The sequence below is a fragment of the Nansenia antarctica genome (assembly GCF_963989245.1).
Source record: "Nansenia antarctica genome assembly, chromosome: 4".
NCBI lineage: Eukaryota > Metazoa > Chordata > Actinopteri > Argentiniformes > Microstomatidae > Nansenia > Nansenia antarctica.
Window position 1 is genome coordinate 13,417,995 of NC_137689.1, and position 12,187 is coordinate 13,430,181.

Sequence of the window (12,187 nt, forward strand, 5' to 3'; positions counted from 1 at the left end):
ATTATTTTTTATTTTTTATTAATACTTATTCATTTTGCACATGTATATGTATAGGCCTGGCTGATTTAGAAAACATAAAATAACATTTGCAAAAGAAATCTTTTTTGTGTGTGTAATAATCGGCAGATTAATCGATTATCAAAATAATCGTTAGTTGCAGCCCTACAACACACACAGCACCCGCCCCCTCCCGTGACCTCCACCAATCACAGGGGTGCATTGGCACACAACACAGTAACAGTGCGAACATGAACATTAACTCAAGCATTAATGAACATTAATGAACAGGGTTGCTACACTATGTTTACAAGCCAGGTATAACTTACCGGTAGCCTCTGGCAACAGTGAATCCAACCCACAGATTATAAGTATTTAGTGATCGTTAAACTGTTGTATATTATATCGAGTGGTACTTTAAAACTTCCAAGTTGCCTGTTATGAAAAAAACGAAAAGCAGATATTGTTGACACCCCTTCGATGCTGCAGTTTAAATTGTTTTAACTTTAAACCAGTTGGTCACTGAGTACTGCAGAGTACTGTTTTTGTTACTTGAATAAAGGCTGGCAGTCTTTAATAGCCAACTGTTGTTGTGGACTAACCCTAGCCCTAGATTTTGAAAAAGCAATAATATGAATAATAATATATTATACTCTCACCGGCCACTTCATTAGGTACACCTTTTCAACTGCTTGTTAACGCAAATATCTAATCAGCCAATCATGTGGCAGCAACTCAATGCATTTAGGCATGTAGACATGGTCAAGACGATCTGCTGAAGTCAAACCAGCATCAGAATGGGAAATAAAGGTGATTTAAGTGACTTTGAACCTGGCATGGTTGTTGGTGCCAGACGGGCTGTGATATTATAGTGTCAATATGGACCAAAATCTCTGAGGAATGTTTCCAGCACCTTGTTGAATCTATGCCACAAAGAATTAAGGCAGTTCTGAAGGCAAAAGAGGGGGTCCAACCCCAAGGTGTGCCTAATGAAGTGGCCGGTGAGTGTATGTGTATGCAAATAACACATTTGACTACTATTGATTTGATAATGATGTATCCTTAATTTTCAAATGTATTCAATATTTTGTAATTATTTAAAAACGTAACCCCTAACCCTAACCCTTTTAGATTAAGATTGGCCACAAAAGGGATGAATATCTAGGAATATTTACAAAAATGTTTGTAACTATAGTCTCTCCCCAATGGAAGCAATCTTATTTGCTAGCTTTTGGATAGTAGCCTATCCTATATTCAAATTGAGAAATCTATAATTAGTGTCATTCTGAAGTTCGTATTGCGATGTGCTGGTCTTAAAACTTCAAACCTAAAATATACGATCGCATCGAACTACATGAAAATAAGCGGCATTGAGAAGAAGCGAATACGCGTTCACGTGAATGGCACTAGTGACAGGAGACCCACAACACTATGGCTGCGTTCATAAACTCGCTCTGGAATCTGATCAGCACTCATGGAATGCCTTTTGTCTAGTGATGCTCCGATCTGATCGGCGCCGATCGGTATCGGCCGATATGGCCTTGATCGGTTTTGATCGGAGTTCTCAAAACGGCCGATCAAACACGACCGATCAGTTAACAAAATGGCGTCGCCAGTCTGGAAATATTACACAGTGTCGGAAAGAGACAACAAATATGCAGTTTGTAATGTCTGCGCAAAAGAAATTCCTCGCGGAGGAACGCACGCAAGGACTTTCAATACCACGAATATCATACGGCATTTGCTGCGTTCGTCGATTCGCTCCGAGAGCGCCGAAGCGCACACTGGGCTCGACGTCATAAAGGGACCGAGTGCTTTGATTGGACGAGAGGTGTTCCACGAGTGCTGGTCAGAGTTCCAGCGCGACTTCACGAGCGTAGTGTAGGTAGTGTTCAGCGACGTCATGTGACCCCGCGAGCAGGAAGTCACTAAGCTAGACTAAGGTCCATAGCAACAACAACTATTAGCGCGAGAGTTTTAGGTCTTTCTCTGTGCACCTTGCACAAGTGTAGATAGCGAGCGACTTTTCAGCATAGCAGGACATATTTGAGATGATAAGAGGAACAGGCTGAGTGCCAAAAACGCTGAGATGCTTGTATTTCTCAAGGCTAATCTGACAGTGATGCTGCTTAATCAGAAGTAAGGTTTGAGTCTGAAATCTCCTTAGGTGAAATGTTTTGTTTTTTTGTTTTATTGATTATTGCTGACTTGCTGTCTTATCTCCTCCTAAATATGACTTGAAACTGACTGACTTGAAACAGTATTTTATATTTGGCTATAGCCTGTTTATGTTGCAGTTTAGTTTGGGTATGTTTATTGTTCCTCAGGAAAGCTACAGTATAAGCTCCAAGTTCTCTAAGAGCCCCTAGTTCCTCTCATTCGAGTGGAATGTTGCACATTTGATGTGACAGTGTACATTTTATTTATTATGATTTTTATTTTCACATTTTATTTGTTTTTCCTGAAGTAAGCTACAGGTGGTTGTGAATTCAATAAAACAGATGGTTGTCAATTCATGATACTTTCTCATCTCCTAATTTCATTTGAATACTTAATATACAATGTCAATGGTGTTAAGAATAATTAAAAACATAAATAATGCTACACAATAAATAGAATGCTTCAATTGCCATTTTCGACGCTGTGATCGGTGATCGGTGATATCGGATCGGCAGATCACTGATTCCAGTGATCGGTGATCGGTGATCGGCACCAAAAACCCTGATCGGAGCATCTCTACTTTTGTCCAATCACGTCTTTATGACGTTGAACGCAGTGTGCGCTCTGGCGCTCTGAGCGAATTTACGAACTATGACGATAACGAACTACGAGAGACTGAAATAGCGAGAATGAGGCGCGGCATCGCTTTGCTTGCTATTCTTTTTTACTATTCAGATCGGAAGGAGGAATTCATGTTTGCAGATATTAATACATATTGATTTCTTTTTTTGTTTTGACTTGTCCATCGGACAACTGCAGGAGGAAGTCCACTTGTCCGAACATAAAATGTACTTGTCCCGGACAAGCGGACAAGCCTTAATGTCGAGCCCTGCCTAATATATATAACACCTCATCGCATTTTGGCTATTTGTCCCAATTCCCACCATGATGGATGTGGTCCAGCAATATAACATCACACATTTAAAAAAGTAATTTGTTGTGAAATGTAATTTTAATATTAAAAAAATGAGTCTCTTTGCTCATTGGTCAGTTGGGGTTTGCGTGTGACTGTCCACGGGTCAGTTTCGCGCTCTATTTAAAAAGAAGAAGGAACAGGCAGTCTTACAGAAGGCGTCATCTTGAGAGAGAGGATCCCCTCGGTGGCCACATTGGAGGTTGATCATTAACACACTATTTTCCCATTTTGACCACGTCATGTATGAGGATCTCCCAATGGGATTTTCTCCCGGACAGTTGGGCCGGTAACAATTTTATCTATCGCCTTTTCATTATCTTTTTATTGGATAAAGCAACCAGTTACCAGCTAACGGAAACCCTCACACACAAACACACACTCAGAGGAGTGAAGGGCGGAGGCTAAATGGTTGTCGGAGCCTTTCTCTGGCCAGACAGCACTGCTCCAGCTACTGTACATGACTAACCTTCACATGAACCCCCATCAGTTCTCCTCTCCAGTTGTCTGTGTTGCGTCTTACATTATCCTCCCGATGCTCAGTAGATAAGTGTACCTCATTACTTCCTATTTATTTATTTCCTCACTCTGGAGTGTGTGCATGAGGGCCCGTGTGTACGCATACGTTGTGTGTACGCACGTGTGTGCATGGGAGAAAGAGAGGGATAGATGCAGTATAGCTCGATTCAGCAAGCCCCATGTGCAATCCCCGGACCTGATTAATAATGCATCCCAAAGAAGGTGTGCTGCAGATGGAGGAGGGCGGGGGGGGGGGGGGTTGGTGGTTGGTGGATGGTGGATGGAGAGTCTGGAGGCAGGGCGGTTGGGCCGTGGAGGGGGTGATGTAATGTGTAATAGTATCCAGGCTGCTTTATGAAGAGGCTCTCTGTGCATTAGCACTCTGGCCTGGCCTGCTGTCTAAGTCATCAATAATTCACCAGGTTCCTCCACCACCTCCCTCCCCCTCCACCCTCTCTCTGTCCTCCAGGGGTCACACCTCAGTGTTGCCTGGCCTGTTCCTCCTCCCGCTGGGCCCTACCCTGTCGGCTACTCAGCGTGGGCCTCGCTTCCCAGCTTTTAGTATCCTGTGTGGGGGTGCGCTGTGACCAGCCAAGCCCTAGTCACGCCTGTGTCTCGTGTCTTTTCTGTCCTCCTTCCCCGTGTCCTCCCCATAGATATCCAAAGGATTAGCCTGTTAATTATGATTCAAATCAGCCACACAAATCTTGGGAATCAACCGATGAAATCCTGGGCTGTATCGCTGCCGTGTCAGACAAACCCGTGTGTTGTTCCCAGCCTTGGGTAGCCAGCTAGAGGTTATCTGGGGAAATTGGGAAAAGGGGGAGGGTCTCTCTCATTGAGCATGTCTGACTGTGTTTGTTTAAAAGAGGGCTGAGATGGAAAGCAGACATCCTCTGGTTCCTCAGGTCCTGGGCTTCCAGACCGTGTTCTTGTCCTCCTCTCAGAACGGGGAGCTTTGTGGCGCCTGCAGAGTGTGTGTGTCTGCACCTCCAATGTTACACTGGTCCCGTGTGGCTCAGTTGGTAAAGCATGGATAGAGCTATGTTGTGAGTTAAATTCCCACTGTGACCTATACAAAATCGCACATACTATGACATGATTAGTAACATGGTGGTGGTTGGTTCACAACTAGGTACAAAATGATTTAGTATGTTATAGCCTAGTTGTTTTTGGTGGTCCCTCAAAAATAGAAATAAAAATGCAATAAATACAAATGAATCAGAAACCAGAGGCACGCTGTGATTGCGATGTGTTGAAGTGATGATGAAGGCTAGCCCAGAGTGATGAAGACTAGCCCAGAGTGATGAAGGCTAGCCCAGAGTGATGAAGGCTAGCCCAGAGTGATGAAGACTAGCCCAGAGTGATGAAGACTAGCCCAGAGTGATGAAGGCTTGCCCAGAGTGATGAAGGCTAGCCCGGAGTGATGAAGGCTAGCCCAGAGTGATGAAGGCTAGCCCAGAGTGATGAAGGCTAGCCCAGAGTGATGAAGGCTAGCCCAGAGTGATGAAGACTAGCCCAGAGTGATGAAGACTAGCCCAGAGTGATGAAGACTAGCCCAGAGTGATGAAGGCTAGCCCAGAGTGATGAAGGCTAGCCCAGAGTGATGAAGGCTAGCCCAGAGTGATGAAGACTAGCCCAGAGTGATGAAGACTAGCCCAGAGTGATGGTGAAGACTAGCCCAGAGTGATGAAGGCTAGCCCAGAGTGATGATGAAGACTAGCCCAGAGTGGCCAGAGATTACAGTTACTACTGGTTTTTAGTTTTTCGAGTTCTTTTCTTTTTTTAAATTTAATTCCTGGGTTTCAGGGGTGGTCAAAGCCAGTTGTCTGAAAGTTCACAGGGATTAAGTTTGACTGCCTCCCTCTTTTAAGCGGTTGACGGATTCCAAGTCTTGTGATCGTGTGTGTGTGTGTGTGTGTGTGTGTGTGTGTGGGGGGGGGGGCTGCGTACGTGTGATGCTGGTGTTTTGGTGCTGGCCGTGCTCACTGCCGGCCGTGCTCACTGCCTGGAGCTGTGTGATCCCTCAGGTTTCTGGCAGTCAGAAGCCCTCCCCAGCCTTAGGCATGACGCAGCAGAATACAGAGAGAGAGAGGGAGAGAGAGGGAGCAGAGTCTCCTCAGTCAGAGCCACGGCAGCCTCAGCCTAGCCTGGGATGCAGTCAAGACAAGCTGGTGACTATCTTGACCACAACAGCCCTCGTGGATGTGGCTCCACTGTGCTATGCAGACTCCAGAGGCGCTCCAGCCTGGGTCTGAGATCTGCCTCTTCCACCGTGTGTTTGTGGCCCTATCAATATTTGAGTGTTGAGCTGCAGCTCACGCTGGGTTTGTTTGGTCCTCCCCTCCTGCATGATCAATGGCGGCATAGAGGAGGAGAGACGCAGGCCGTCTGATCACTGTTGGTAAATGCTAAACAATTAGGCCTGATCTGGGCTGAGCTCACTGTTGTTGCCTTTTTGCAAATCATCCCTCACTATCTAGCTTCTAGCCTAAAGCCTTTTCACATTTGAAGAGCGATTGAATATGTAAACAAAAGACCTAAAGGGCCCCTCCCCCTCCCCAATATTGTGCTGTTGAGGATGTTGTTTACAAATGTCAGGCAGCAATGTGATTGGACCACAGTTGTTTTATTGCATTTGGCAAAGCAGCCCACGATTGGACGAAGATGACGCCACCATTAGGTGTGTGCTGGACTGTTTGCTATTGGTTGGGTTAAATTGGAGCTGGCTCCAGTATCAGATGTTTCCCTGTCCCTTTGTGTTTCAGCCAGGGACAGATCCCCCACTCTCTCCTCCTTCACCTCCTCCTCCCTCTCGCTGTGTCTCTCTCTCTCCTCCCCCTCACTCTAAACAGGCTGACCCAGCTCAGGCCTCATGCAGTGTGAAAACAGCTCCATTGTATTGGGGGGGATGGGGAGGCGATTAGGAAACCAGATCTAGGGTTGGGCTTCAAAGGGAACTGAATACTTCTGCAGAGCCTATTGATTAAAAATGGAATGCTGTTGCCCTCATGTGCATGAGAGGCAGTTCAATTGTATGTGCTACCAAAGAGGTAGGCTTCATCTGTGACTTTAGATGCAAAGGTAGTGAACAGGGGGGCAATTCTTCTGGCTTTTAACATAATGGCTCATGTGTGCTCTCTTCAAACTCAAGATGGAGAATTTGTAATGCACTCTTATGAAATAATCTTCAAATGGGTTATCCTACAGGGGCAAGCCGAAGACATTTCTTTTAATCTTAGTGTGTAATCAGAGTCTCTTAAAATGGCCTTATCTTAAGTGGATTTGTGTGTGTGTGTGTGTGTGTGTGTGTGTGTGTGTGTGTGTGTGTGTGTGTGTGTGTGTGTGTGTGTGTGTGTGTGTGTGTGTGTGTGTGTGTGTGTGTGTGTGTGTGTGTGTGTGTGTGTGTGTGTGTGTGTGTGTGTGTGTGTGTGTGTGTGTGTGTGTGTGTGTGTGTGTGTGTGTGTGTGTGTGTGTGTGTCTGTCTGCAGCATGCACGCATTTTCACATGGTGATATATTTTGGGGAATATGTTGGCTCCCTGTCTGGAGGAGAGGTCTACGTAGGGTGCAGTCCTTACAGTTACGTACTGTCATGGCTGCATCAAAGATGATTTCCTCCCTGTCTGTTGTCCCCTCAAGTCCTCCAACTCTCAGGCCTCAGAACACCACCTTCTCTCCCTCACCTCCCACCTCCACCTCCATATTATTGTCCTATGAACATACCCGATCCCTCTGTCCCCTTGTTTTCCCCCTCTCTTGTGTAGCCCCCCTCCTAGAGAGAAGGTGCATGCGGAAAGGAGGCAAGTAAATACTTTGATATGCGGAAGCCTCTCTTCCACACGCTGCCTATGTAGGTCACGATGACTCACTTTTTTACGGTTCACATGCTCACAGATTCTTTGCACTCCACAGATTCTCGAATTTAGCAGGCGAGAGAGAGAGAGAGAGAGAGAGAGAGAGAGAGAGAGAGAGAGAGAGAAAATATGAATGCGGTTTGGTCAGAGTTAGAGGCGCCAGAGCACCATTTTGTGATTTCTGATAGATTTTTATTCTCTGCCTTTATTTAGATTCCATGTGACTTGTTTTGCGAACGTTATTCCTCATGATTGGTGCTCTCATCTGGAGGTGGTGTTATCACCGTTTGTTGATTTGGTGTGAAATGTGGCTCACTCCCCATGGGAGGTCTAGGGTTATTCAGCCTAGTCCCAGAGTGGAGCTGGTTTCATCTTCACCTTGCCTTTGAATCAAGGATCAAGGCACGGGAAAACCTGTCATGTTGCAACAACACAGCCCTCCCTCTCTACACAGCCTGCCTGCACACTGACCTACATGGTGAACTCCACTAGCGGCTAATGCACATTTGATATCCGTGTGCCTCACTGGCTGTAGTATTGGGATGGTGGACAGGGAATAAATAAATGCACGTTGCTTGGGAGAGGAGAGTCTTTTTGTGGCGATAGTGAAGCTCAATGTGAAATGTTGGTGCAGTGCTTGTGCGTGTTTGTGCACTGGATTCAAAATGACATTGTTATAGGGCTTTGACTGAGTCGCCAATTTCAAATGATTAAGCTCTATCCTTTCTGCGAACCTGCTCGAATACCTTCCACGAGCAGTGCTGAAAAATGTGCTTCAAATAAATAAATACAAACAGTGCTAAAATACTTTTGGTTTGTAATGAGACTGTCGGGACAAATTGGACTATGTTTGGGAAACACTGCACGTTCACATTCTGTTAAAGCAAAAGTCACTGGATACGTAACTAAGGAGGAAAGGCTAATTTAGCAATTGATGATCTAGCTTGGTAGCTAACGTTAGCTAGACATTTTTGCTATTCAAACGGAATTGTGATGAAGTAAAAACTGGAGACACAGAACCAGCAACGCTATAAACTACGATCACCCATCAGGCGTTTCATGTCAGATACTTGTTTGACTCTTGACTGAACAAATTAGCAAGCAACGTTAGCTACACATAACTTTTTCTTTTTTTGCAAACTACCATAACAACAGTCAAAACCATAGATATACCCATACTGTCGTTAACACATCCGTGTGAAACCCCCATTAACACACCCGTGTGAAACCCCCGCCCGGACAGGTTTGTAGTGGTGGTGGGGCTCTGTTAACTAACTGGATTCCGCCCTGTGTGCTTTAGCGTGTATAACCTCGTTGACACCAGCCTTTCCTAGTTCGAGAAGCCTGGGGAAATCCTATGCCGAAAATAGCTCCAAAGGGGTGACGCCTCATGACACGTCAAATCAAATACCGTATTTTCCGGACTATAAGTCGCGGTTTTTTTCATACTTTGGCTGGTCCTGCGACTTATAGTCAGGTGCGACTTATATATCAATAATTCATAATCTCTGACTGACATGAACTGACATACGGTAATCTCTGACTGACATGAACCAAGGAGTAAATCCGCTAGCGCCTCATACACGATAGAATAGCCATTATACTTGACAATGTGGACATTAAACACGACAATGTGGACATTAAACATGATGTTATGGACCTTATACACAATGTTATGGACGTTAGAAACGATATTAAAGTCATTTATTACCTTTTAGAGGCTGTTCAAAGTTTCATTTTTCCTCCGCGACGCCATGTTGTTAGCCCCGCGCTAGCTAGCGGACTTTACACTCGATAATACAAGTATTCCTTAACCTTTCAGAAGAAGTTTCAACGTGAATTATGTCCTTCCTGGGCTTACAAATCCTCTCATGTCTCTTCACAGTGCCAGACTAGAGTCAAGCTCAACAGGGTCTTCTTTCCCCGCTGATTCCGCCAAGCCCGTTCCCTTGAACCATGCGACTTATAGTCCAGTGCGACTTATATGTGGTTTTTTCCTCTTCATGGCCCATTTTTGGCCTGCTGCGACTTATACTCGGGTGCGACTTATAGTCCGGAAAATACGGTACTTGCCTGATCTAAAAAAGAAGCTGAATTCAGTTTTTGAGAACATGTTTTGGAGGTATGGCTACGTGAGACTGACTATAGCCTCAGTGTGTTTAGGGCTCTAAGTAAGCTTCAGCCTTGGTCGAAGGCTGCCTCCTCTTGATTGCCCATCTCAGGATTAGGCTGTACCACAAGTCACACCAGAATAGAGAGAACAACTCCCTGAAAAGGGCCTTTGTTCTAGGTATTTTAGCAGAGACACGGAACACCTCCGCTGAAGTCAAAACATCATTGCTGGCCATTGGGGTTACCACAATGATGACAGGTTGAGAATGGGTGCATCATGCAAAGCTGATCCTCTATGCGACATTCCTCAATCTTTCTTTTTACCTGTTGCTTTCGCAGGACGCCAGAGGAGGTTTAAATCTGATTAAGAATCCTCTTCCTTGTTTGTCACGAGTGGCTTATAAAGTCAGTCTATTTAAATGGAGGCCAGGGTGTAAAGAAGGTGTGTAATCTCTGCTTTTTTAAAAATAATTATTTTTTATTTTATTTTTTTTCTGGTTGCCCTCCCTGTAAAGGACTGATCGGTTCCAGTGTGGTAATTCGATTCATCTCCTCCTTTCCACACATGGCCCAGGATCTGCATATGAATGTAGCCTTCTGCTCAGAGGCGCAGCAGTGCCCCGACCTTCCCATCGTCCCTGCGCCCCCCCCACACCACCACCCCCCCGCCCCCACACTGGGGCCTCCCGCTCCCCACATGCTGTTATGCAATCCCTCCACCTGTGTGTGTGTGTGTGTGTGTGTGTGTGTGTGTGTGTGTGTGTGTGTGTGTGTGTTGAATGCTGAAGGGGTAGGCCAGAGTGTGTGTGTGTGTGTGTGTGTGTGTGTGTGTGTGTGTGTGTGTGTGTGTGTCAGGGGAACACTGAACAGCAGCGGGGGGAGGGGTGCAGGGGCCAGGGGCAGACGCCTGTCATAGGCGTTTAGGAATGAAGGAGAGGGCTTGAAGAACAGCGAGCCTCCCTGACCTACTTTTTAAGAGTCGTTGGCGTTCTACATGCGTGTTCTTTTGTGTTCCCCTTTCTGTGTGCCTTTTATGTGAAAACAAGTGCTCCTCTCAGTGGAAGGAGCGTACTGGCTGTTTTGATGAGTCACTCAACCGCACAAGGGAAAGATGGAGGGAAGATAAGATACATAATGCACCCCCCCCCCCCCCCCCCACACACACACACACACACTGCCCTCCCTGAAAATATCCCACCCTTATATCACTGACTTGGCCTGAAACTTATTAGACACACTACCTTTCACAATGTTGTCTAACGTTTCCTCTGCAATGCTATGCTGCAATATGACAAAGCGGGGTGCAGAGGGCCGAGTAGAGTATCAGGAAAACATTAGGGACGGTGGGGATGGGGGGGGGGGGCTTTGTGGAGGAGGGAACATAAGTGGGAGACGTACACAGACTGCACATTCTCATACATGTATCATCTTTCCTCTTCTCCCCAGTCTCAATGCACCCCTTGTCCTCAGAGTTCCCAGGCTGTGGTGGACCCTGTGCCCCTGCTGTTCAACTGGTAAGATCAGGGGACTGACTGCTCTTCTCCACCCCCCATCTCAACCCAAACAACCTCCACCACCTACCACAACAACAACACCACACACCGTGTCAATCTGTTTCCCCACAAGCCCCTGATATGCCTTTCACACCGGCAAGGCTCCGTGCCGATTCCGGTTCCAGTTCTGGAGTCTCCGAACCATGGTGCTTTCTGGCGAACCAGCCCGCGTTCATACCAGTTTAAGAGGAATCATCAACGTAGGGGCGGGATAAACAAAAATGTCAACAACAAGATGGCGGCTACTTCACTGGAAATGAAATAATATCTTCCACTACAGTATCTGAAATAAGTACTATTCTTTATAAAAAATAAAAACAAAAGACAGTTCTCTTGCTAGCCTGCTGCTCTGTTACTAGAATAGAAATGGCTTACGAAGTTCGAGAGTGTGAGCGAGTGTGTGAGTGTGTGAGTGAGTGTGTTTGCTGAGCATGTGAGGAAGATAGAGAATGATGAAACTTTTGATGATGTTTAAATCACTAAGGATTATATTTAGATTAGACATTATTACATTTTGTCTCCTTCCTTCTTGCTAGTCTTCACAGCCTAGAATATGACACACCCACTGATGACGTCACGATTCTAGTTTGTTGTTTTTTTCCCCACTATTTTCTGGTTCCAGCTGTGAACCAACTTTCAGGTTCCGAACCAATTTATTCTCCATCTGAGCACGCCGGCCGGTTCAAGATTAGATTCGGTGGCGGTGTGACAGACAATGACAGTGCCATGCCCAGCCCTACCTGATGTCCATCTCTATCTGATCCCTGTCAACTTCCTGTATACCACATGTCTGCTGTACACTGCCGTCTGCTCCAGTCCCCTGCTGCCAGTGGCTGGAGGTTGGGTCGTCTAAAATGCTCAGATTGAAACGGTGTTGTAGAGAAGGAATGTGGACAAGGGGAAGTCATGTCAGCTCTAGATCGTCTGTTGCTGTCTGCAACGTTCTGAGTCGTTTCACTTGACTGAGTGGCTGCAGGACCAGTAGAGCCGGATCACCGTTGTGATGTGAGAGGGAGG

General features: G+C 45.9%; 1 protein-coding gene across 1 annotated transcript in view; it reads left to right on the plus strand.

Annotated features, from left to right (window-relative positions):
- The window catches only part of ankrd11 (ankyrin repeat domain 11), an 89,230-nt gene that overhangs the window by 28,732 nt on the left and 48,311 nt on the right, over positions 1-12,187 (plus strand). Inside the window, exon 2 of the mRNA XM_080528892.1 lies at positions 11,064-11,131. The gene's annotated coding sequence lies outside the window, so the exon portion shown is untranslated. The remainder of the gene's footprint in view (positions 1-11,063; positions 11,132-12,187) is intronic.